The 23,382-nt window shown below is 38.8% G+C and overlaps 1 protein-coding gene across 3 annotated transcripts in view; it reads right to left on the reverse strand.

The window, feature by feature from the left end:
* Positions 1–23,382, reverse strand: part of ndfip2 (Nedd4 family interacting protein 2) — a 79,764-nt gene that overhangs the window by 55,574 nt on the left and 808 nt on the right. The gene's annotated exons all lie outside the window — the stretch shown is intronic.

Here is a 23,382-nt window from a genome sequence, read left to right on the forward strand (position 1 = left end):
GTGGAAAATAAAGAAAACTCATGGGTTAGGAGATAAGCTACTGGCTTGGAAAGGACACTGGCTAGCTTACAGGAAATAGCAAGTTGTCACAAATGGTTCATGTTGTAGTTGACAAGAAGTAATGAGAGATCATTACGAGGGCATCAATGTCTTTCAATGTATACAGTCAGCCCTCCTTATCCGCAGATTCCGTATGCGCGGATTCAACAAACCGCAGATCAGGAAAACCCGGAAGTTCTCTCTCCAGCACTCGTTGCTTGAGCATATACAGACTTTTTTCTTGTCATGATTCCCTAAACAATACAGTATAACAACTATTTACATAGCATTTACATTGTATTAGGTATTATAAGCAGTCTAGAAATGACTTAAAAGTACAGGCAGTCCCCGGGTTATGAATGAGTTCCATTCCTGAGTCCGTCTTAAAGTCGGATTTAAAGTCAGAACAGGTACCTCCAGTATTATTTTAGCGTCAGTTAATCAAACGTTTTTCTTAGCATATAAAACACTTAAGAAACATACGTATTTCAATACTTTAACCACTGTGTTGCTTAGTAATAATTGTAGCTTTCACATTCTCCATTAAAATTGTTTTGATCGTTGACCGACTGTAGCCTAACACTTTTCCAATGACCGATGGCGTTTCACCTCTTTCCGATTGCTTTATTATTTCCACCTTATTTTCAATCGCGATCGTGATTATTTTCGTGAATAGAAACACTGTGGATTCAGAGCTGCGCCAGGTCCTAATGTCCACCTCATGGAAACATGTTAAATAAAGTTCAGGGTTCCACTAGGTCCTAAAGACCACCCCTCTGATACATGTTAAGTAAGGGACTTGAGCATCCGTGAATTTTGGTATCCGTGGGGTGTCCTGGAACCAATCCCCCGCGAGTAAGGAGGGCCGACTGTATAAGCAAATTAGATAAAGGCACCAAAATAACTCATAAAAGATAGGTAGGAAAGTCAATTGCAAAGAGGGCATAAAGAGACTATTCAGGAAAGTGGGTTGTCCGTTGAATTTGACAATGACGATTGTGTGATTGTACAGCTCTTCTGATGTGTATTGGGAGGTGATTGTATAGGTCAATTCTTAAACCGCATAGACCTTCACAGTGGGGACAAGAGAGCTGCTCTGTTTCCGTTGGCACGGATGTTACTGCTGCTTTCCTCTTCTGATGGGTTATTTCCAGGTCCACATGATGCCAATCTTCTAAGTTGCTCTGAGCAAGTTTAAGCAAGGCATGCCAACCAGTACTGTTTCATCCCCTATGTTCCAGATGCAGGGGAGCAACCCCACCTTAAACAAGGAGTCTGGAGTTCTCCATGCATATAACACGAATGGAGATCCAACGAAACTGCACTTTCAGGATTGTGGCTTCAATACCGGTAATCTTCCAGTTTTGTAATATGGTCATGCCAATGGGTACCCATAATTGATTTCAGGCTGTGTATGTGGAAGCAGTTTGAGTTGTCTTTTTGTATACATGTTTCACAACCATACAGGAGGCCAGAGAGGACAACAACCTTGTACAAGTTGATCTTAGTGGACATCTGGATATTGTGCTGGCTTAGCACGTGATCATAGGTGGCCCAGGCTCTGACTAGCCTTGCAAATCCTGGTGTTGATTTCTTTATCTGAGGAACCATCACTGGAAATGACACTGCCAAGATATTTAAATTTCTTTAATAACCTCAATGCTGTGCCTTCGATGGTGATGGAATTTGGCATGGCAGGGGATCTAGGAGCAGACTAAATCAAGGATTCTGTTTTGTCCAATCCGATGGTTAGGCCAAACAGACATGAGGCTTCTGCAAACCTGTCAGTAACTAGTTGCAGATCAGATTCCTGTAGTCCACTAGAGTGCAGTCATCACATTAACTGCTTCGAAGATGAATCTCTTAACCACCTTAGATTTAGATTTGGGTGACACAGATCAAACAATGATCCATCAAGTCTGTAATGTAAGCACACCCCATGTTCAATGTCTCTGACTGCATGGTTGAATACGCATGTGAAAAAGAAGCTGAATAACAAGGGGGGCCAGCACACACCCTTGCTTCACGCCATTTAGGATACTGAATGGCTCTGAAGCTTCCCATTTAAGAGGACAAGGCCAGTCACATCATCATGGAAGAAGTGAGTAGGATTGACAAACTTGCATGGGCATCTCAATTTTGACAAGATTGTCCAGAGCATTTCTTTGTTTACTGTGTTCAAAGGCCTTGGTTAAACCTATGAATACAATGTATAGATCCAGGTTCTGCATTTTTCTTGAGGCTGTCAGACAGTGAATATTATATCAATGGTGCTTCTTCTAGGGTGGGTTCTTCTCTGACATGATGGTGATTAGGCAGTTGAGAATGATGCAGGCTAGGATCTTCCCTGCAATCGACAGCAGCGAGATGTTGCAGTAGTTACAACTGTTGGCTTTGCTGCCTTTTTTCTTGAAAAGAGATACGATCAAGGTGTCTCTGAATTCAATGAGCACGTCTTGGCAAAATTTGGGCAAATGGAGTAAAAGGTTAAATTAATCATTTTGTGCTGAGTTGCAGCTAAAATGGGGGGTGTATTTGTGTATAGATTTTAAGTGTAGTAATGTAGCGGTGTGCTACACGCAGCGCTAAAATAACGACACGGAGTCGGTAAACTGCAGTCAAGGATAACGTTTATTCCAACTTAACAGTCTGGCTTTAAACTCTCGCTCCCCCGCCGGATGCCTCGAGAGGCACGTAACCGAAACCCCCTCAGGCTTTCTGCCTTTGTCTCGGACCTAGCCTTTGTGCCTGCACGCTGGCTAATTGTCAGCCAGTTCGAGAGTGCTAGTAATTGGGTTGCCACAGTAATCTCTTTAGCTCAACAAAAACTTACACATTTGTAAGATCAACCTTCTAGACCCAATTATTGACCAACTCTAGACTCTGAACTGTCACGTGTTCAATTATCAATAATTGTAACAACTTTCTAGGTCAAGCAGGAATTTATCTTCATTTTCTTTTGCAACTTCTGGAGCTAGTTATAGCTGCAATCTCTTATTAGCTGCAATCTCTTAGTCTCTTATTTCTGGATTGCACTATACTGCTGCCGTAAAACAACAAATTTCCTGACTGAAGTCAATGACAACAGACCTGATTCTGATCAAATTGAAGTGGAAATAAATACTAGCAATCAGCTTCATTGAAAACTCTAAAGTACTATATGAAAAGCTTAAAATGAAGCATTTGGCAGTCACATTGACAGGGTTCAACTAAACATTATAATAAACTATACACAGAGACAACAGTATTCTTTCTATCAAATGAGCAATTCTATGTAAAATTCAATACTGTTCTGAGTCTCACTTGCATCATTTGCCTTTGACAAGATTTGATGTGTGTTAACTGATGCTTCTAACTTGGGGAAGATGTAGAATGTACAGATGCCCTTCAACAAAGAATGCTTTTAATATAACATATTGAAATTGAAGAAAATTCAAAGAATTCTCATAATCAGCAAAATATTGTCAATAAGTTCACAATACTTCTTATTCTCTGTGGCATACAGGCTACTATAATCTTGGCACTCATGTAATTAAGGTTGAAATCACAGTATGGAAGACAAACAAACTCAAAACAATAAGACCTAGTTCAGGCTTTAAAATTATGTAATTTATCTACATGATAACATTGATCTCACCATTTGTTCATAATGCACTGTCCATGAACAGTGATGTCACTGGCTAAGATTTAAGAGACTTTTAGTAAGCAGGCTTCATACTTGGCATGTGCTTCAGCATGAACTTCAAAACTCTTCCTCTGGAGCTAAAGGGGGTTTACTTTGCAGAATAAAACTGCAAACTGTTATATTTCCATGATGTTAGAGTAGGGGGGGGGGGGGGGAATCGAAAATTTACCTTTGGCAGAACCTCTCTCTCCCACTTAAATCAATGTCCTCCATATTTCAGGAGAAAGATCTTTCACAGAAATTCAATCTATTATAAAGCATAAAAAGTAGACCCTTCTGCCCAACTAGACCATGCCAATCATCAACCTTCCATTCACAGGTAACTGAATTAATCCTATCCCATTCCATTCCCCTCACACTCCCATCAACTCTCTACACTCCAAATTCTACTATTAATGAATACAAAAGAGGCAATTTATAAAAGGCCATTAATCTACCCACTCATATAGATCTTTGGAATGTAGATGAAAACTGAAGCACACGATCCCTCACATTTATGGCAAATACACAGTTGCTGCACAGAGAGCGAGGAAGGTGAAATTCAACTTGTGCTGCTGGAGCTGTGATGCAGAGGTTCTTTTAACTGCGCACTTTAAAAACTTTAAGTATATGAATAGTTTTCAACCTTTATATATCCTCTGTGATTCAAAGCTATAAAATCTATGAATTGCCTTGATAAAAACTAAGCAATTTCATTTCTACAGCCATATGGCAAAATAAAAAATTGAAACAAACAGGCAGGTGATTCAATAACTCAGAATTACACCAACATGCAACATTGTGTGTGTAGGAATACATCTCCCATGCAGGAGACACTGTGGCAATGAACAGATGCAGTAGAAGCTGCAAAAGAGAACTGTCAACATTGGAATCATTGAGAATAATTATGTTATAACTCCAAGAAGAAACCTTTATTTAGACATGGAAACCTGAATCACATGAGCTTGTTTCATATCTTCTGGTCCAAAGGGAAAACAAAAGTAAACATGCTCAAAACTTCAAATTTGATTCAAAAATGCTAATCTACTCCTGCTCTGCAAAAACTTCAAACTGTAAAATAAGGCATAATTATCAACAGCTTCCAAGTATACAAGAGCCAAATTCTCAAATTAAATCTCTTCTGCTAAAGGTAACCCAAACAGAATTTCTAAACTGCTCCCATTTTAGCAGAGAAATTGCAACACTGCAAAAATTAACATAATGATACCAAGGAAAGTAATGATAGCCAGAATTGTAAACTGACTGTTGATTAGAGCAACAACTGAAAGTGTGGTGCTAATTTTATATTACGCATGGAAATGTACTCAGGTGTCTCCACACTTCGTACTGTGTAACTAAATTAACAACTACACCTTATCCTTGTTATATGTGGGGGATATGTTCCTCGGAGTCGACGTGTAATGTGAAAAAGCATAATGTGAATAATTATTTAAATGGAGAAAATAGGGATCTGTTCTGGAGGGCTTCCTAAATATGTTTTATCTGTACTTTACTCACATTTTCATACCAATATGACACAAAAGCAGTACCACAAGGCAACATTTGTATAAATTTCATCAATTTAAGGTACTATTCAACGTAATAAATCAGGAAGTTAACATACCAGGGTGTACAGTACTCACCAACAGTGGCAGGTGTGTTGGCTCCGGGAGATGAGTGGTTGTGCATCTTTACATGGATGAAATGGATGGTTGTGTGTCATCAGGATCATCAAGGACAGCAAGGGGTGAAGGAAGACTCACAGAACTCTCAGTACTGCCGGCAACACCAGTTTGAAGAAAGTGGTGAGGGTTGTTTGCTTGGCAGCATTTTGTTTTTCAGCATAAATTTGCTTGTAGGGAAGAAAGATTGACTGCAGGGAATGACTGAAATGCTGACTCTGTTCTAAATTTGGGTCAATGTCCATCACCATTTGTGCCAAGTGTTCCACAGCCTTAAAAAATTCTGCCAGTTGCTTTACCGTAAAATCCTTCACCTGCAACTCCACACCTTCCTCTTCATCGTTATCACGTTCAGTCTGAGTTAAACGCAGAAGGTCATCCACACTTAATTCTTCATCATGAGAATCCAGGAGTTCTACCATGTCAGCAGTCTCGAGATCTCAGAATCCTTCCCCACCAATTTTACGGCTCAGGGCCACACAATCCTGGACAACTGCTGTGAAGGCAGGAAACCCCTTGAAGGTGTGCACACACTCCACCCAAATTGATTTCCACACTCCATTGAGAGTGGAAGACCTGACCTCTTTCCAGGGTTCATCAGTGTTGTTGATGGTATGTCTGATGTTGAAGGACTTCCACCATTCCCTAACCATTGGCAAACTCCCAGGATTTTCAAAATCATCTGTTGCTTGCAACATCTGAGAGATAGTTCGCCATAAAAAATACGCCTTGAATGTAGATATCACACCTTGGTTGAGTGGTTGAATAAGCGTTGGTGTGTTAGGCGGCAGGAAACGCACTGTTATGTTAGGATGAATGCTGTCCAAATGTTTAGGATGGACTGGCGCATTGTCAAGCAACATAAGAACTTTAAAGGCAAGATTCTGTTCCCGGCAGTAGCGTTCAGCCTCAACAGCAAAATGATTAGCAAACCAGTCTTCCGAAGATTTGACCAGTGACCCATGCTTTCTTGTTAGCTGCCCAGTGGACAGGAAACATATTCTTACTCAAACCCTTAAGAGCATGGGGGTTTAGTGAATGGTAAACTAAGAGAGGCTTCATCTTACAGTCTTCTTCGGCATTGGAACACATAAGCAAAGTCAATCTATCCTTTGCTGCCTTGAAACCTGACGCAGTTTCTTCATCCATACTTATGTAAGTGTGTTTCAGCATATGCTTCCAAAAAAGCCCAGCCTCATCTGCATTAAACACCTACTTCAATGTGATGCCTAACTCAGCTATCATGGTCCGCAACTGCACAGGGTAGCGTTCAGCAGCTTCGTGGTCAGCACTAGTTTGCTCACCATGCACAGCTAAGTTGTGAAGCCTGTGACGATTAACAAACTTAGAAAAACATCCCCTACTTGCATTGAAGCTAACTATCTCTTAACACTTCCTCACTAGCCTCTGAACAAAGGCAACCATAAGTTTCCAAAGCTTTCACACGATCGGAACTAAGTGTTGTTCTTTTCTTTGTTTCATGCTCAATGTGCAAACTCAACATTTTCTCCATTTTTGTCAAAGCCGGTTATGCCCTTTGGTAACAATCTTTGAAGACACTTAAGATGAATCAATCACTGTACTTTTTATTTTCTCAGCATTTTTCTTTATGTTTCTGATCGTGGACTCACCCAGGCCGAAGTAGCATCCCAGAGCTGTGTTACCTTCACCTGACACCTTTTATAATTTCCAACTTTTTTCCCCCAAGTGTTAAAGCGGTTCTCTGCCACTTGGCTGATGGCCCAGGACTTGACATTGGACGCTTAGGAAGCATAGTTAAATATTTCAAGCACAAAATCATTGCACTGTAGGTAAATAACAACAGAAGTTTAAGAGTGCAAGATCGCACATCCACACGTTGCCAAAACCAATGCGAGACTGGCGGGAGTGAGTCTGTGCGGATCAGAAATAACATTTCCTCCTCACTGCCAATCAACACCAACACATGGTTGCATGCTTAGACCACTGCTCTACTCTCTCTACATCCACAAATGACACAGCTCAAACACCATCCGTAAATCTGCTGATAATACAACTATTGTTGGCTGAATTTCATATGACGATGATGAGGTGTTCATGAGTGAGACAGATCAGCTGGCTGAGTGGTGTTGAAACAATAATTTTACCCTCAACATCATTAAGACCAAGGAATTGACTGTGGACTTTAGGAAGGGGAAGTCGAAGGAACACACATCAGTCCTCATTGAGGGATCAGCAGTAGAAAGGGTGAGCAGTTTCAAATTCCTGCGTGTCAACATCTCTGAAGTTTATCCTGGGCCCAACATATTGATCCAATTACAAGACACAACAGCAGCTATACTTCATTAGGACTTTGAGGAGACTTGGTATGTCACTGAAGTCTCACACAAATTTCTACAGATGTACCGTGGAGAGCACTCTAACTGGTTGCATCACCATGTGGTATGGAGGGGTCACTACACAGGATCAGAAAAAGATGCACAAAATTGCAAACTCAGCCAGCTCCATCATGGGCACTACTCTCACTAGTATCGAGGGCATCTTCAAAAGGCGAAGTCTCAAAGAGGTGGCACTTGTCATTAAGGTCCCCATCATCCAGGACATGCCGGCTTCTCATTATTACAAGCAAGGAGGAGGTAAACGAGCTTGAAAACACCCACTCCATGTTTTAGGAGCAACTTCTTCCCTACTGCCACCAGAGTTCCAAATGGAGAATGAACCCCTTTGAATTTGTTTTTTTTTGCTCATTTTGCACTACATACAGTGGCATGCAAAAGTTTGGGCACCCCGGTCAAAATTTCTGTTACTGTGAATAGCTAAGCAAGTAAAAGATGACCTGATTTCCAAAAGGCATCAGGTTAAAGATGACACATTTCTTTAATATCTTAAGCAAGGTTACTTTTTTTATTTCCATCTTTTACGGATTCAAAATAACAAAAAAGGAAAAAGCCCGAAGCAAAAGTTTGGGCACACTGCAAGGTCAGTACTTAGTAACACCCCCTTTGGCAAGTATCACAGCTTGTAAATGCTTTCTGTAGCCAGCTAAGAGTCTTTCAATTCTTGTTTGGGGGATTTTCGCCCATCCTTCCTTGCAAAAGGCTTCTAGTTCTGTGAGATTCTTGGGTCGTCTTGCATACACTGCTATTTTGAGGTCTATCCACAGATTTTCAATGATGTTTAGGACGGGGGACTGTGAGGGCCATGGCAAAACCTTCAGCTTGCACCTCTTGAGGTAGTCCATTATGGATTTTGAAGTGTGCTTAAGATCATTATCCTGTTGTACAAGCCATCCTCTTTTCATCTTTAGCTTTTTTACAGATGGTGCGATGTTTGTTTCCAGAATTTGCTGGTACTTAATTGAATTCATTCTTCCCTCTACCAGTGAAATGTTCCCCGTGCCACTGGCTGCAACGCTTCCTGGCTGCAAATCTTCCTGAAGGTCTTTTGCAGTCAAACGGGGGTTTTGATTTGCCTTTCTATCTCTTGGAAAATTTTTTGGTCTTCCAGACCTCAACTTGACCTCCACCGTTCCTATTAACTGCCATTTCTTAATTACATTACGAACTGAGAAACGGCTACCTGAAAACGCTTTGCTATACTCTTATAGCCTTCTCCTGCTTTGTGGGCATCATTTATTTTAATTTTCACAGTGCTAGGCAGCTGCTTAGAGGAGCCCATGGCTGCTGATTGTTGGGACAAGGTTTGATGAGTCAGGGGATTTATAAAGCTTTGAAATTTGCATCAGCTGGCCTTTCCTAATGCTGTCTGTGAATAAGTCATAGCCCTAACAAACTACCGTAGATTCTGGATTTTAAGCCGCTACTTTTTTCCCACATTTTGAACAGCTTTGAACTTTGCGGCCTTTAAAACGGAGCGGCTAATACATGATTTTTTTCATGCCGCCTCGTAAACATTTTGCCTCATAACAGTAGACCAATAAAATTGATGAGTAGTTCACAGAGGTCCAATGAAATTGTACGATAAATCAAGCGCACTTTCACAATTAAATTATTGTAAATCAGTCATTTGTACTCACCCTCATCAACATGGAAAACACTCGAAGAAAAGCATTGTGCTGCCTTTATGGCAGTTATTTAGTTTATAATATTTTCGCTTAGTAATTCATTTTCTAGTTAAAGTTAGAAGAGTTTTAACTATATTTGTTTTCTGTACTACATCGCGGGATGCTATGACGTCACACCCGGTTTCGCCGCGTCTTGTGGGAAAAATGCCAGTTTGCGATAAAACGGGACGGAGGGAGGGAGCGCATTACGCGAGCGGCTTTGGATCTGAGCGAACGCTGCTTTTAAGTTAAAGGCGATCAATAACTTTTCCTGGTAGGCTGCAGTATATATATTTTTTACCAGTCGTTAGGAGATATTGGAATGTTGTTCAGTAAAGAAGTATACGCAACGTATATTTAAAAGTAGCCGCGTTACGGGCACGGTTCGAAAAAAAGCATTTGCAATATGTATTTGTTTTTGTTACCATATGGATTTAATTAAAAGTTAAAAAATCCTCACGTGTAATATCTTTCTGTGTAAATATCTCATATTACAACGTGGGACACCTGCGGCCGAAAATCCGGTGCGGCCTAAAATCCGGTGTGGCCTTTACAATTAAAAAATTGATTTTATTTCTAAAATTAGAGCCAGCGGCTTTTAATCAGGTGCGCTCTGTAGTCCGGAATCTACGGTAATTAAGGTCTGAGAACTTGGTAAAAGTTATCTGAGAGCTCAAATCTCTTGGGGTGCCTAAACTTCTGCTTGGTTCTCCTTTCCTTTTTTCCCCCACTCTAAAATTGTACAAAATAAAAGTAATACACTAATCTTGCTTAAAATGTTGAAAAGAATGTTTCATCTTTAACTTTATGACTTATGGAGATCAGTTCATCTTCTACTCACCTATTCACAAATTTTGACCAGGGGTGCCCAAACTTTTGCATGCCACTGTATATTTTGATTAATTATGTGCTGCTTTTAATACCCTTCATGAACAAATTACTAATAATTGTATATCTTGAAGTTTCTTAAAAGTCCTAACATTGTCCAACTTTTAAGCGAGGTATTCCAAAGAAATCTTTTATGCTTTCTGAACAGTCCAGATATAATTTTATATTATCCACCCTCTATAATCACTATGGTAGTGTAAGGTAGTTGGCAACTTGAACCAAGATCATTCATGTAAATTGTAAATTTATTTTCTTGCCTCATGCCCGTTGCTTGAAGTGCTATATATTCACAACATATTATTTCCAGGCTCTTTAGTATTTTAATTTTGGTAGTCCTCATGTTTATCACTTGTAATTCCATCTGTCATAAATTTGCTAATTTATCAGTCAAGACCTCTTCCCAATTTTATTCTTGCCTTTGCTACCTACTCATTTAGTGCAATTTTTAAACTCTGATGTGCAAATTATTTCTACAGCAAATCGTTAATAATATTGGTGAAAGGCTGATGTCCCGTAATATCATATCACATCTTCGCTTTTGCTACAACTTTTCTTAATATTTTTTAATCAAATACTTTCTGAAGTCTACACATCTCAATTCGTTACACAGATCATATTTTTCACATTAAAGCTGTAATTAACTCAGTTACCATTAAAAAAACAACTTAATATTAATGTTAAACTGCCAAAAATAAATGTGATGAATAGAGATGGATTAAAAAGCAGAAATCTACAAAGAGCAATATCCTTGAAGGAGATCAATGTCAATAATAATATGAAAAACAGATCAACAGTTCAAGCATACAGATTGTTAAAAGCCATATATAACAACCGTGAAAGTATAGATTGAGCATAATTGAAATTTTAAATATAAATATATTCTTTTTTTCTGTACACAAGTAAAGAGTACTGAATGTGGATGACCACCCAATATTAAATAGAATGGTAAAGCAAGCTTGGTAGATCAAATGATCTTCACCTACTAATTTCTATGTTTTTAACACTTCAAGATAAATTAAATCAACAATAGTTGAATCAGATTTCCCCATTCCAAATAATGATCTACATCAAATTGCTAGTAGATCAAATATAATTTTGTTAAGAGATTATGTCTTCAATGAACATCTCAAAATGAGATACACATAATTGTAAATTACATTCAGGTAAAACTTCATTAGATGTTGAATTTCAAGATAAACTCGTGTGTTCATAAGACTATGTTGCACAACTTTATATAAATGGAAAAGCAATTTCCTGTTGCATTTCCTGCATTAAGGTGGCCTGAAATAACTATCCTATCACCAGTACTTTCTGTTACCATTTTCTTGGCATTACCCAACTCAATTCTGATCATTACTGAAATCCTCAGCCATCCATCTGTTATAGTCAAAATTGTAGAACACTGCAGCACATAAACAGGCCATCTAGTTCATGCCAAATGATTAATTTCCTTAGTCCCATTGATCTTCAGCTGGACTGCACCTTATACTTACTTACATACTGCCCGCTACGCTCCTGGCGCTTAGAGTGGCAATGGAGATTCTCTACCTGTGTGCACTTACCTATCTTCTCTATTGTACCCCAGGTCAAGTTTAGGGTACTCATTTCTATCTCTATGGTCTCTCACTTTTCCTTCACCCTTCAGAGGTCCAGTGAAGTACTGTTTTGTGATAGAGTTGACCTCTCTTTTCATCACGTGCCCAATCCACATTCAACATTCCCTCATGGTTGTGGCCATGTCCTCTTGATGACACTGAAAGAGAAGGGTGTGGTTGGAGATCTTCCTAGACCCAAAAAAAGGATCTGCCAGAGGCTCAGGATTGGCAATGTCACTCTCTATCAAGCACCAGCATTCTGACCTATACAAAAGTGTGGACAGAACAGAGCTCTTAGTGGAGAAGCTGTATTTGGTTGATCATCTACTTTCACTAACACTCAGCAGGCTGTCTAGTTTGCCAGTGTTGTACATGGTTCATACATTCCATAAATCAATGTTGGTCTTGGTCATGTTTAGGACTTGTTTCACCATGCCAGTAGCTTCTCTCAGTTTTCACTATCAGCTATGCAAGTCCTGGATGGAGATTCAGGAATATCATCGTACACAAAGTAAAAGGATTCTTCATTGTTGTTTCCATAACATTTTTGTTTGACCAATTAGGGTTGGTAGCCCTGAGCTGAACTTCGGAACCTGGAGGACCGGTAGACGACTCTTAGTCTCTTAGGTGGCTATAATTGTCACAGTAGCATGACGATTTCTTAGGCAGTGCCGCCTGAGGGCTCAAAGATCATGCGCATTCAACAGTGGTTTCCGACCTTGCCCTTTACGCACTGAGATGTCTCTGAATTCTCTGAATCTTTTCACAATATTATGTACTGTAGATGTTGAAAGACCTAAATTCTCTGCAATCTTGCGTTGGGAAATGTTCCTTTTGAACTGACTAACAATTCTCTCTCGAATTTTGTCACAAAGGGGTGAGCCACGACCCATCCTTGCTTGCAAAGACTGAGCCTTTGATGGACGCTACTTTTATACCCAGTCATGATACCTCACCTGCTACCAATTAGCCTGCTTAATGTGGAGTCTTCCAAACCGGTGTTACTTGAATATTCTGTGCACTTTTCAATCTTATTTTAGCTCTATCCCAACTTTTGTTGAGTGTGTTGCAGCCATCAAATTCTAAATTTGTGTATATTTACAAAATACAATTAAGTTGGTCAGTAAAACTATTGAAAATCTTTTCTTTGTACTTTTGTCAGTTAAATAAAGGTTCACGTGAATTAACATATCACAGATTTTTGTTTTTATTGCATTTTGGAAAATATCCCAACTTTTCTGGAAATGGGGTTTGTAGATGGCAAACAACATCAGACCTAGCACTGACCCCTGCACACACCACTAGTCACAGGCTTCCAGTCAGAGAAACAACCATCTACCACCATTCTCTGTCTTCTCCCAGGAAGCCAATATCTAATCTACTGCACTACCACATCATGAATGCCAAGCGACTGAACCTTCTTGATCAATCTCCCATGGAGGATTTTGTCAAAGGCCTGCTAAACTCCTTGTAGGCAATATCTACTGCCTTTCTTTCCTTCATCAATTTTCCTGGTAACTTCCTTGATTGGTTCGGCATAACCTACCATGCACAAAACTATGTTGACTGTCCCTAATCAGTCTGTCTTTCCAAATATTTATGAAGTGTCAGGTCCCTATGAATACCTTCCAATAACTTTCTCACCACTAATGTCAGGTATACCAACCTATGATTTCCAGGCTTATTCTTAGAGCCTTTATCTTAAACAACAGTACAATATTAGCAATCCCCCAATCCATTAACACCATACCCTTGACTAAGAAAGTTTTAAATATCACTGATAAGGCCCCTGCAACTTCTGCACTAGTCACCCACAGAGTGCGAGAGAACACCTCATCAGGCCTTGGGAATTTATCCACCCTAATATGTTTCAAGATAGTAAGCATCTCCTCCTCTGTAACCTGTATAGGGTCCAAGACTTTGCTGCTGCAGTGTCTCACATCTATAGACTCTGTGTCCATTTTCCAAGTAAATACTAATGCAGAAATTCTATTTCAGATCTCCCCCACCCCTTTATTGCTTGCTATTCTTTTGCTCTCAATATATCTGTAGCGGCCCTTAGGATTCACCTTCACCTTGTTTGCTAGAGCAACCTCATGCCTTCTTTATATATACTGATTAAGGAAACTTTTCTTAACATATTTCACTAACTCTTTCCCATTCAGACCTTTTGCAGTATGGTAGTCCCAGTCAATATGTGGAAAGTTAAAATCACCTACTATCACAATCTTATGTTTCTTGCAACAGTCTACAATATCTCTTCAAACTTGCTCCTCTAAATCCTACGGATGTTGGGTGGTCTATAATATAGCTCTATTAACACGCTCATACCTTTCTTATTCCACAGTTCTCCCTATAAAGCCTCATGAAGAGAACTCTCCAGTCTGTCCTGACTGAATACTGCTGTGACATTTTTTCTGATAACTAATGTCACTCCTGCCTCTCTATCATGTCAAAAACAATGGAAACCTGGAATTTTAAACTGCCAGTCCTGACTCTCCCGCAACCAAGCCTCACTAATAGCTACAATGTCATAATTCAGTGTGCTGACCATGCCTTAAGCTCACCCACCTTTCCTACAATACTCCTGGCAATGAAATATACACTAGATAGATAGATAGATAGATAGATACTTTATTCATCCCCATGGGGAAATTCAACTTTTTTTCCAATGTCCCATACACTTGTTGTAGCAAAACTAATTACATACAATACTTAAATCAGTAAAAAATATGATATGCATCTAAATCACTATCTCAAAAAGCATTAATAATAGCTTTTAAAAAGTTCTTAAGTCCTGGCGGTTGAATTGTAAAGCCTAATGGCATTGGGGAGTATTGACCTCTTCATCCTGTCTGAGGAGCATTGCATCGATAGTAACCTGTCGCTGAAACTGCTTCTCTGTCTCTGGATGGTGCTATGCAGAATATTAGTCCCACCAAGTTCAACGTTTTATTCCTGACTTTGTACATAGACTCAATCCATGATGTCAGGAATTCCATTCAAAAATCTCATACTTGTCCACACAATATCCTTTCTGTTCCCTAACCAACAAATTTCCTATCGCCACAACTTGCCTTTTTCCCACCTCCACCTCTTCCCTTCTGAGCCACAAAGCCAGATTCAGTGCCTAAGATCTAACCACTGTGATTTTCCTCTGTTAGGTCACCCCCCCCCCCCCCACACCCAAACAATATCCGAAGCAGTATACCTGTTGCTAAGGGGAATTTTGTACCGGCTGCTGTTGGAAACCACTTTTTAAAAATACTTTTTATAAGATATTAGATGAATTAATGCAAAAATGAAGTCATAGTTTAATCATAATTGGTACTTTTTTTTTAAACAAACTCATGTATTTTTCACAGTATGTTTTGGTTTGACCCACTTACTGGCAGAAGCTGCAGCTTGTAACACACCATGTTAAGGAGTTGGAGCTGGAACTGGATGAAGTTCAGATCATTTGGAAAGCTGAGGTGTTGATAGACAGGACATACAGGGAGATACTTACACCCAAAGTTGTAGGATACAGGTAACTGGGTGACTGTCAGGAGGGGGAAAGGGGATGGGTAATGTTAGATCTCTGTTATTTTTCTGATCGTTCTGGTTCTTCCAGACATCAAGAATAGTGAGCAGTCTTAATTCTTAACAATTGTTTACTTTTAAGTTTAAACAAACATACAAATAAGTGAAGAGCTGAGAATCGGAAATTCAAAGGAAAGCAAAGAAGCCCAAGATAAAAAAAGGAAAGATAGTAACTCTGAAAAATTCATCACCTTTATAGTCAAGGTAAGAGAAAATTGCTTAGTTAAAAATAAACCAATCATTGGTTGCACAATTACTTAATACTTAACCAATGTATATACTGCCTTCTGCCAGTAAGTGAGTCAAACCAAAACATACTCATACCTGTCCACAGAACCTCCCTTCTGTTCCCTGACCAACAAATCTCCTATCACCACAGTTGAAAGCAATGAAGATCATTGGAGCCTCACTTATATTATGTACACAGTACCTTGAAGTATGAAGTTAAGACTATAATTGTGGAACTAGGAACTCAGAATGAAAAAAATATTGGCAGAGAAAGTTAGTATCTTTTTTAAAACAAAATGTATGTGTTATGTAATTACATTAATAAATAACTTCCATCCAGTTCACCAATACAGATTTGCTTATGCCTATTCGTGCTTATGTCAATTATATTAAAAAAAACAAGCTAAATCTATCTGAACATCAACTTTGCTTTTCAAAGCTTGACTGAGACATCTTGTTAAAACCAAAACATAATCTGGTTAAGCATATGTTAACCAATAATATAAATATCTAGACAAGCAAATTCAAATGTTCTTCCTCAAATTTTTAATTCAATAATTTCCTTCCCTTATTTATATCACACTGTACAAATTACAATTTGGAAAAATTAATTAATTCGCCCTAAGGCTACAGAAAGGTATTTTTAGTCAGATTCAAAAAGGTAAAAGCTTTTCTACTCTGTCCAAATATGCACATCGCACTGTCTCTCAATGCATTTTGGGTAAATCCAGATACAGTTGCAAGAAAAAGTTAGTGAATCCTTTGCAATTATGTAGTTTTCTGCATTAATTACTCATAAAATGTGGTCTGATCTTCATCTAAGTCACAATAATAGACAATCACAAACTAATAACACAAAAACAATTGAACTTTTCATGACTTTATTGAACACATTGTTTAATCATTCACAGTCCAGGCTGGAAAAAGTATGTTAAACTTTGTATTTAGTAACTGGTAGAACCTCCTTTAGCAGCAATAATTTCAACCAAACGTTTTCAGTAGCTACTGATCACACTTGCACAAAGGCGAGGAAAAATTTTAAACCATTTATCCATACAAAACTGCTTCAGTTCATCAAAACTTTTGGGATACCTTGCATAAGCAGCCCTTTTCAGGCCATGCACGGCATCTCAATAGGGTCTGGACTTTTCCCTCCAAACATAGAAGTATGCATTTCTGCCAGGAACTGCAACTTTTGTCTCATCTGTCCAAAGAACATTGTCTCAAAAATGTTGTGGAACATCCAGGTGGCCTTCTGCAAACTTGAGACATGCAGCAATTTTTTTTGGCGAGCAGCAGTTTCCTCTGTAGTATCCTTCCATGAACACCAATCTTGTTCAGTGCTTTTCTTCTTCTAATGGCCACATGAACAGAGGCTTTAGCAAGTTCTCTATTTCTGCAGGTCTTTTGCTGTTACCCTTGGGTTCCTTTTCATGTCCTTCAGCACTGCACATTGTGCTCTTGGTGTGTTATTTGCAGGACGCCCATCCTAGGGAGAGTAGCAACAGAACAGAATGTCCTCCATTTGCAGACAATTTCTCTTACTGTGGACTGATGAACACTCAGGTCTTTAGAAATGCTTTTGTGGCCTTTTCAGCTTCATGCATCTCTACAGTTCTTCTAAGATCCTTTGAAAGTTGTTTTGATCTTTCTTTTAGAAAAGCAGGCTCTGTTGGTAACCTGTGTCATTTTTATAGTGCAGGGCACCTCTGCAATCCACACCTCCAATCTAATCTCATTGTTGGAACACCTGACCCTAAATAGCTTTTGTAGAAGGCATCACCCAATTAGTTTAGGCAGATTGTGTTTGTCTATTATTGTGACTTAGATGAAGCTCAAACCACATTTTATGAGTAATTAATGCAGAAAACCAGGTAATTGCAAAGGGTTCACAAACTTTTTTCTTGCAACTGTATACACCCACATCTTGCTATGCAAATTGCTTTGTTTTGGGGAGGATATAGAAGCTCCCATGGTGACAGAGACCATATCATCCTAATTTTTTCAAATCCTACACTTTTGGTTTTCTTTGAGAACACCCTGAAAAGTATATTGATATAAATTTTACTTCCGAAGAATTTTACATCAGTCAGTAAAACCGGCATCATATTTCAACTACTGTGTTTGACAAAGAAATAATAACCTCCATCACCAATGTTACCCAGTGAATATGAGAATTTAGTCATTTCGTTCATACAGATATTCTCCTTCAGTGCACTGACTATTCGTTTCATACATGCATTTTATCTCCACCTCAACAAGATGAAAGGATGTGATTTTCTCAGTGAAACCTAAAAAGAATGCATCCTTTCTTTATAAAACGGCTTTCACAAAGAGAATATAACATAGCAAATAGCAACAAAAATGTGGGGCAGAATATCCAGAATTCCCCAATTTAAATAGAATTTCGTACTTTTAAATAGGCAATTGACACAGCAAACAAATGCAGGCCTATCATCTCTCTACAAAAGAATTTTCATGAATGAGGACTAAATCCAATCTCTGTGGTGAATCAGAAATATGTAGCAAAGTAGCATACTTCAATAATCAACCCAGACAAAAACAAAATGATTAGGTTACACCAACAGCAGAAGCATCGAAGTGAAAACAAAATTCAATTGATGAACTCTAGAACAAACAGCATTTTCTTCTTCCAGAATCCAAGCCCAGTCACAGTTTGAAAATAACTAATTCAGATATCAAAATACAATCACATGCACTGAGAGAAAGACTGATATCGGGTTAGAACTTGAAAGTTATGAAGGGTTGACTAGCAAGCCCTTTATCATGCTCTGCTATTCGTAAAGATCGTAGCTGATCTTCTCACTCAGTTTCAGCTTTGTGCACTATAGATCCGCTGATATCCAAATATTCTGCTTTCAATACACTTGAATATTAACCTTTTAATTGTCATGATTGTGTTGAATTCACAAGATTCATCATGTCCTGAATGAAGAAATTTTTCCTCCCCTCAGTCCAACTTGAACTACTATTATCCTTGGTTTTAGACTCAGCAAGACTCATTAACAAAGATTAGGAAGCCTACTAACAAATTTGCAAAAGTCAGCACCTTGGTTGAACTGTTACAAGTTCAATTAGAAAACAATTCTTTTACTGTTCAGTCTTAATTAGTAGTTGGAGTATGGAGCAAAATATTAGCAGTGAACATGACACAACTAAAACGCTAAGTTGTCAAGATTTTCAGTTAAAGAAGTAGTAACTGTGATTAAGTAGTCAACTGAGTCTTCAGATTTGCTGGAGAAACTAAAAATGGTTTTACAAGAGTGTGATGAATATTCACTTTCCAGGGCCCGAAAGAATTATTGCTAACTTCAGCTTTCCAGCACAGCAGCATGACCTTTCCAAAGGGTCACAGTTGTTTCTGACAAAGTTAAACTTCTAACCAATTTTTCTTGCTCAGCTTTATGCCTAAACAAGTAAACATGAGTTCTTGTAGGTCCAATGTTTAACCAACATAAAGCAATGAGAGAATGTTAATCGGTCCGCATAAAACCAGACAGTACTGGCTGGAGTTATTTGCAGCATTATGACTGAACTCAAAGAACCTTGTAGACCAGACTGACTTTGTCACTTAGCTCATCAAACATGGTCATACATATTACTGATCAATCAATTGTTTGGATATTTGTGTACTTAGTTAGACCTCACAGTATTAATTTTGGGTGTCTGGAATCTGTCCCCAGAAGTCTTTAGACCAGGGGTTCCCAACTCTTTTTATGCCATGGAGCCTTACCATTAACCAAGGGTTCATGGAACCCAGGTTGGGAAACTTCTGTTTTAGACCATCTGTGTGAATTACTTTGTTCCAGCAAAAGTATCTGGAAAACATCACACGCAGATAATGTTAATTAGTAGCAAAACAGTATAGATGTTAAAAATCATTGGTGATTATTAGGAATGAAAAGGAGAATGACAGAAAGATGGAGTGACAGAAAGAACTAGAATTCATTCCTCAACCTTTGGTTTCAAAGATGGATGACTTGTTCATCTGCAACTCGTTTTGTATACTGCTTTACTTCATAAGAATTGCACCCGTGTTTGGAAATCCTTCAGTTTATAAATCTTTTGTAATTCAGAAATCTTTTATAAATCAGAAATCCACAGTGAGTGTTAGACGTATGTTAAGAACTTTGTCTAAATATAAATGTGTATCATTAAAAATAAACTATTTAAACTACTTTGTTAGCTGGAAGTATCTCCTCCTTCATAGGGAAGGGGAACCCACCACTCAAATAGTGGGTATTGGTAGATGGACCTCGCCAGAGACTAGACAGAGAAGTAAGTTAAGACTTTGAAGTGTAGGTGCATACAGTTTAACCTCCCTATATTGAGGGTACCTGAAGATCCCTATATAGATAGATAGATAGATAGATACTTTATTCATCCCCATGGGGAAATTCAACTTTTTTCCAATGTCCCATACACTTGTTGTAGCAAAACTAATTACATACAATACTTAACTCAGTAAAAAAATATGATATGCATCTAAATCACTATCTCAAAAAGCATTAATAATAGCTTCTAAAAAGTTCTTAAGTCCTGGCGGTAGAATTGTAAAGCCTAATGGCATTGGGGAGTATTGACCTCTTCATCCTGTCTGAGGAGCATTGCATCGATAGTAACCTGTCGCTGAAACTCCTTCTCTGTCTCTGGATGGTGCTATGTAGAGGATGTTCAGAGTTATCCATAATTGACCGTAGCCTACTCAGCGCCCTTCGCTCAGCTACCGATGTTAAACTCTCCAGTACTTTGCCCACGACAGAGCCCGCCTTCCTTACCAGCTTATTAAGACGTGAGGCGTCCCTCTTCTTAATGCTTCCTCCCCAACACGCCACCACAAAGAAGAGGGCGCTCTCCACAACTGACCTATAGAACATCTTCAGCATCTCACTACAGACATTGAATGACGCCAACCTTCTAAGGAAGTACAGTCGACTCTGTGCCTTCCTGCACAAGGCATCTGTGTTGGCAGTCCAGTCTAGCTTCTCGTCTAACTGTACTCCCAGATACTTGTAGGTCTTAACCTGCTCCACACATTCTCCATTAATGATCACTGGCTCCATATGAGGCCTAGATCTCCTAAAGTCCACCACCATCTCCTTGGTCTTGGTGATATTGAGACGCAGGTAGTTTGAGTTGCACCATATCACAAAGTCCTGTATCAGTTTCCTATACTCCTCCTCCTGTCCATTCCTGACACACCCCACTATGGCCGTGTCATCAGCGAACTTCTGCACATGGCAGGACTCCGAGTTATATTGGAAGTCTGATGTGTACAGGGTGAACAGGACCGGAGAGACTACGGTTCCCTGCGGCGCTCCTGTGCTGCTGACCACCGTGTCAGATCTACAGTCTCCCAACCGCACATACTGAGGTCTATCTGTCAAGTAGTCCACTATCCAATCCACCATGTGAGACTATATATCAGATATAGTTTAAAATTTTGTTTAGGGTTTTGCAGAAAGTGAACCAAATACCATCACAACAGAAGTTTCAGTATTTTTTCAGAAATAATTAGAAATTTGACAAGAAAAACTGTTGTGCAAATATAAATACTAAATCACATTCAATTTCGATTCAGAAAGGAAAATGGAAAGCATCAGCAAACTACAAAGAACATTAAGGTGCAACAAACTCACCTCATCATAATTTTACTAACCATCTAAACAAACAGGGTGTGGGTGCCACTGTTCGGCGGCATTTCTTTTCATCCCTTGCTTTCACTGAAAAAAAGCTGCTTGGTTGGCCATTTCAAATGACTGTCAAGACAGTTATTTGCCTGTGGGTCTGATGTCACATAAAAGGCAGAACCAGATTCCCTCATCATGACACATTAGAGAATCAGGAACAAAGTAATAAGTTTGCTCTGACTACCACCAAGACGTGTTTTCTTTACATTCCAGATTTAATTATATGTGTCTAAATTCCAGACTACTGAAAACAGCCAAAAACTTAACTCTTATATTACCATTCACATGGTCTTGGAACCTCATCCAGTCCATCAGCAGCCTCTGGAAAATGGCAAAAGGGCTTTAAATGCAATAGGAGACTTTTAAAACAGATCTTTGTCACTTCCTGATTCAATACAGAATTTGCTGCCTTCCTTACAACTCAATACTCAAGTGGTATTAAATTCTGGCACATGCTTCTTGCATTATGTGCAAATCAAGTATCACCAACCCCCAGGCAATGGTCTTTTCTCACTGCCGCCATCAGGTAGAAGATTCAAGAGCCTCAGAACTCGCACCACCAGGTTCAAGAACAGTTACTGCCCCACAACCATCAGGATTTTAAACAAAGAAAACAACTATACTCACTTGCCCATCCATTGAGATGTTCCCAAAACCAAGAATCTCACTTTAACGACTCTTTATCTTGTTATCTCATGCTACTTACTTGTCAACAGCATAGGAGGTGTATCTGATAGAACTACGCAGATAAATTGGCAGTAGCAGAACATAAGACTGACTTTGGTGGCACAAAACTACTGACCGTGCCAATGGCTTTTGGGATCACCTGATGAAGGATACCATTGAAATAAAACGATAGAAAAAGTCTCGCTCAAGGTAAGAGCTGGAATTCAATTGAAAACAAGGTAAGACAGCAGAAACCTGATTGGATGAGGACTGACCAATCAGGAGGGATGGTTGATGGGATCATATCTACCACCGGACTAGACACGCCTAGGCATCAGCCCTGATGAAGATGGCAGAGTTTGACAACAAAACTTAAGCTAAAATGGAAACCTGTACCAGACTGGAATACCAAGAATAGTTTGTCATAAACGCTAGAAAGCACTACATCTTTTTGTTTATATTTGCATTTGCACAGTTTGTTGGCTTCTGCACTCTAGCTGATCTTTCATTGATCCTATTATAGTTACTATTCTACAGTACTGCTGATTATGCCCACAGCAAAATGAATCTCAGGTTATATATGGTGACATATATGTACTTTGATAATAAATTTACTTTGAGCTTTTAAGTATCATCCTTACTCTAAACCTGTAAATTATATGTCCTTTACCCCCCTCCTGAATACAAGCAGCGTGTTCTTCTACTTGCATGCCACCACCAAGAACCTTTTCATTCTGAATCAGAATCTCTACCCATCTTGAGTACAAATGTATTTTTACATTGAGAAATTTAAAGAAATTATCTTTCCCTGATGGAATTCAACAATGCCATCAACAATTAAAGATGCAATTTAAGTCCCAAAATAATTTACATTTTGTGAAGAAAAGGATACAAATAAAAGGTATTAGACTAGATTCATTTTGGACTTGCAGTTGAACTGTTACACAAAGAAATAGATAACATCTACGATATAAACAGATATTCACAGTAACTATTGAAACAAAGAGCAAAGTAACCTCAGGAATTCTCAAAAGTTAAATCTTTATATGTTAAATTCAGAAACTGCAAAAATTTGATTCTCATAAATAATCAAGCTAATGTTACAGTATCATAATCCACTGACCAAAACATGGCAGAAATTATGAACTTCACAAATCTTCTGTCCTCAGTGCCTTAGAATTTGGCCAAAGATTCTCCAATTATAATTTAAAATAATGCCATGGACATATAAATTATTTGAGGAAATAAATAATCTGTTGATACATTTCCAAAATCAAGCTCTAAT

Source organism: Hemitrygon akajei, chromosome 2 (genome assembly GCF_048418815.1).
Source record: "Hemitrygon akajei chromosome 2, sHemAka1.3, whole genome shotgun sequence".
NCBI classification, from domain to species: Eukaryota; Metazoa; Chordata; class Chondrichthyes; order Myliobatiformes; family Dasyatidae; genus Hemitrygon; species Hemitrygon akajei.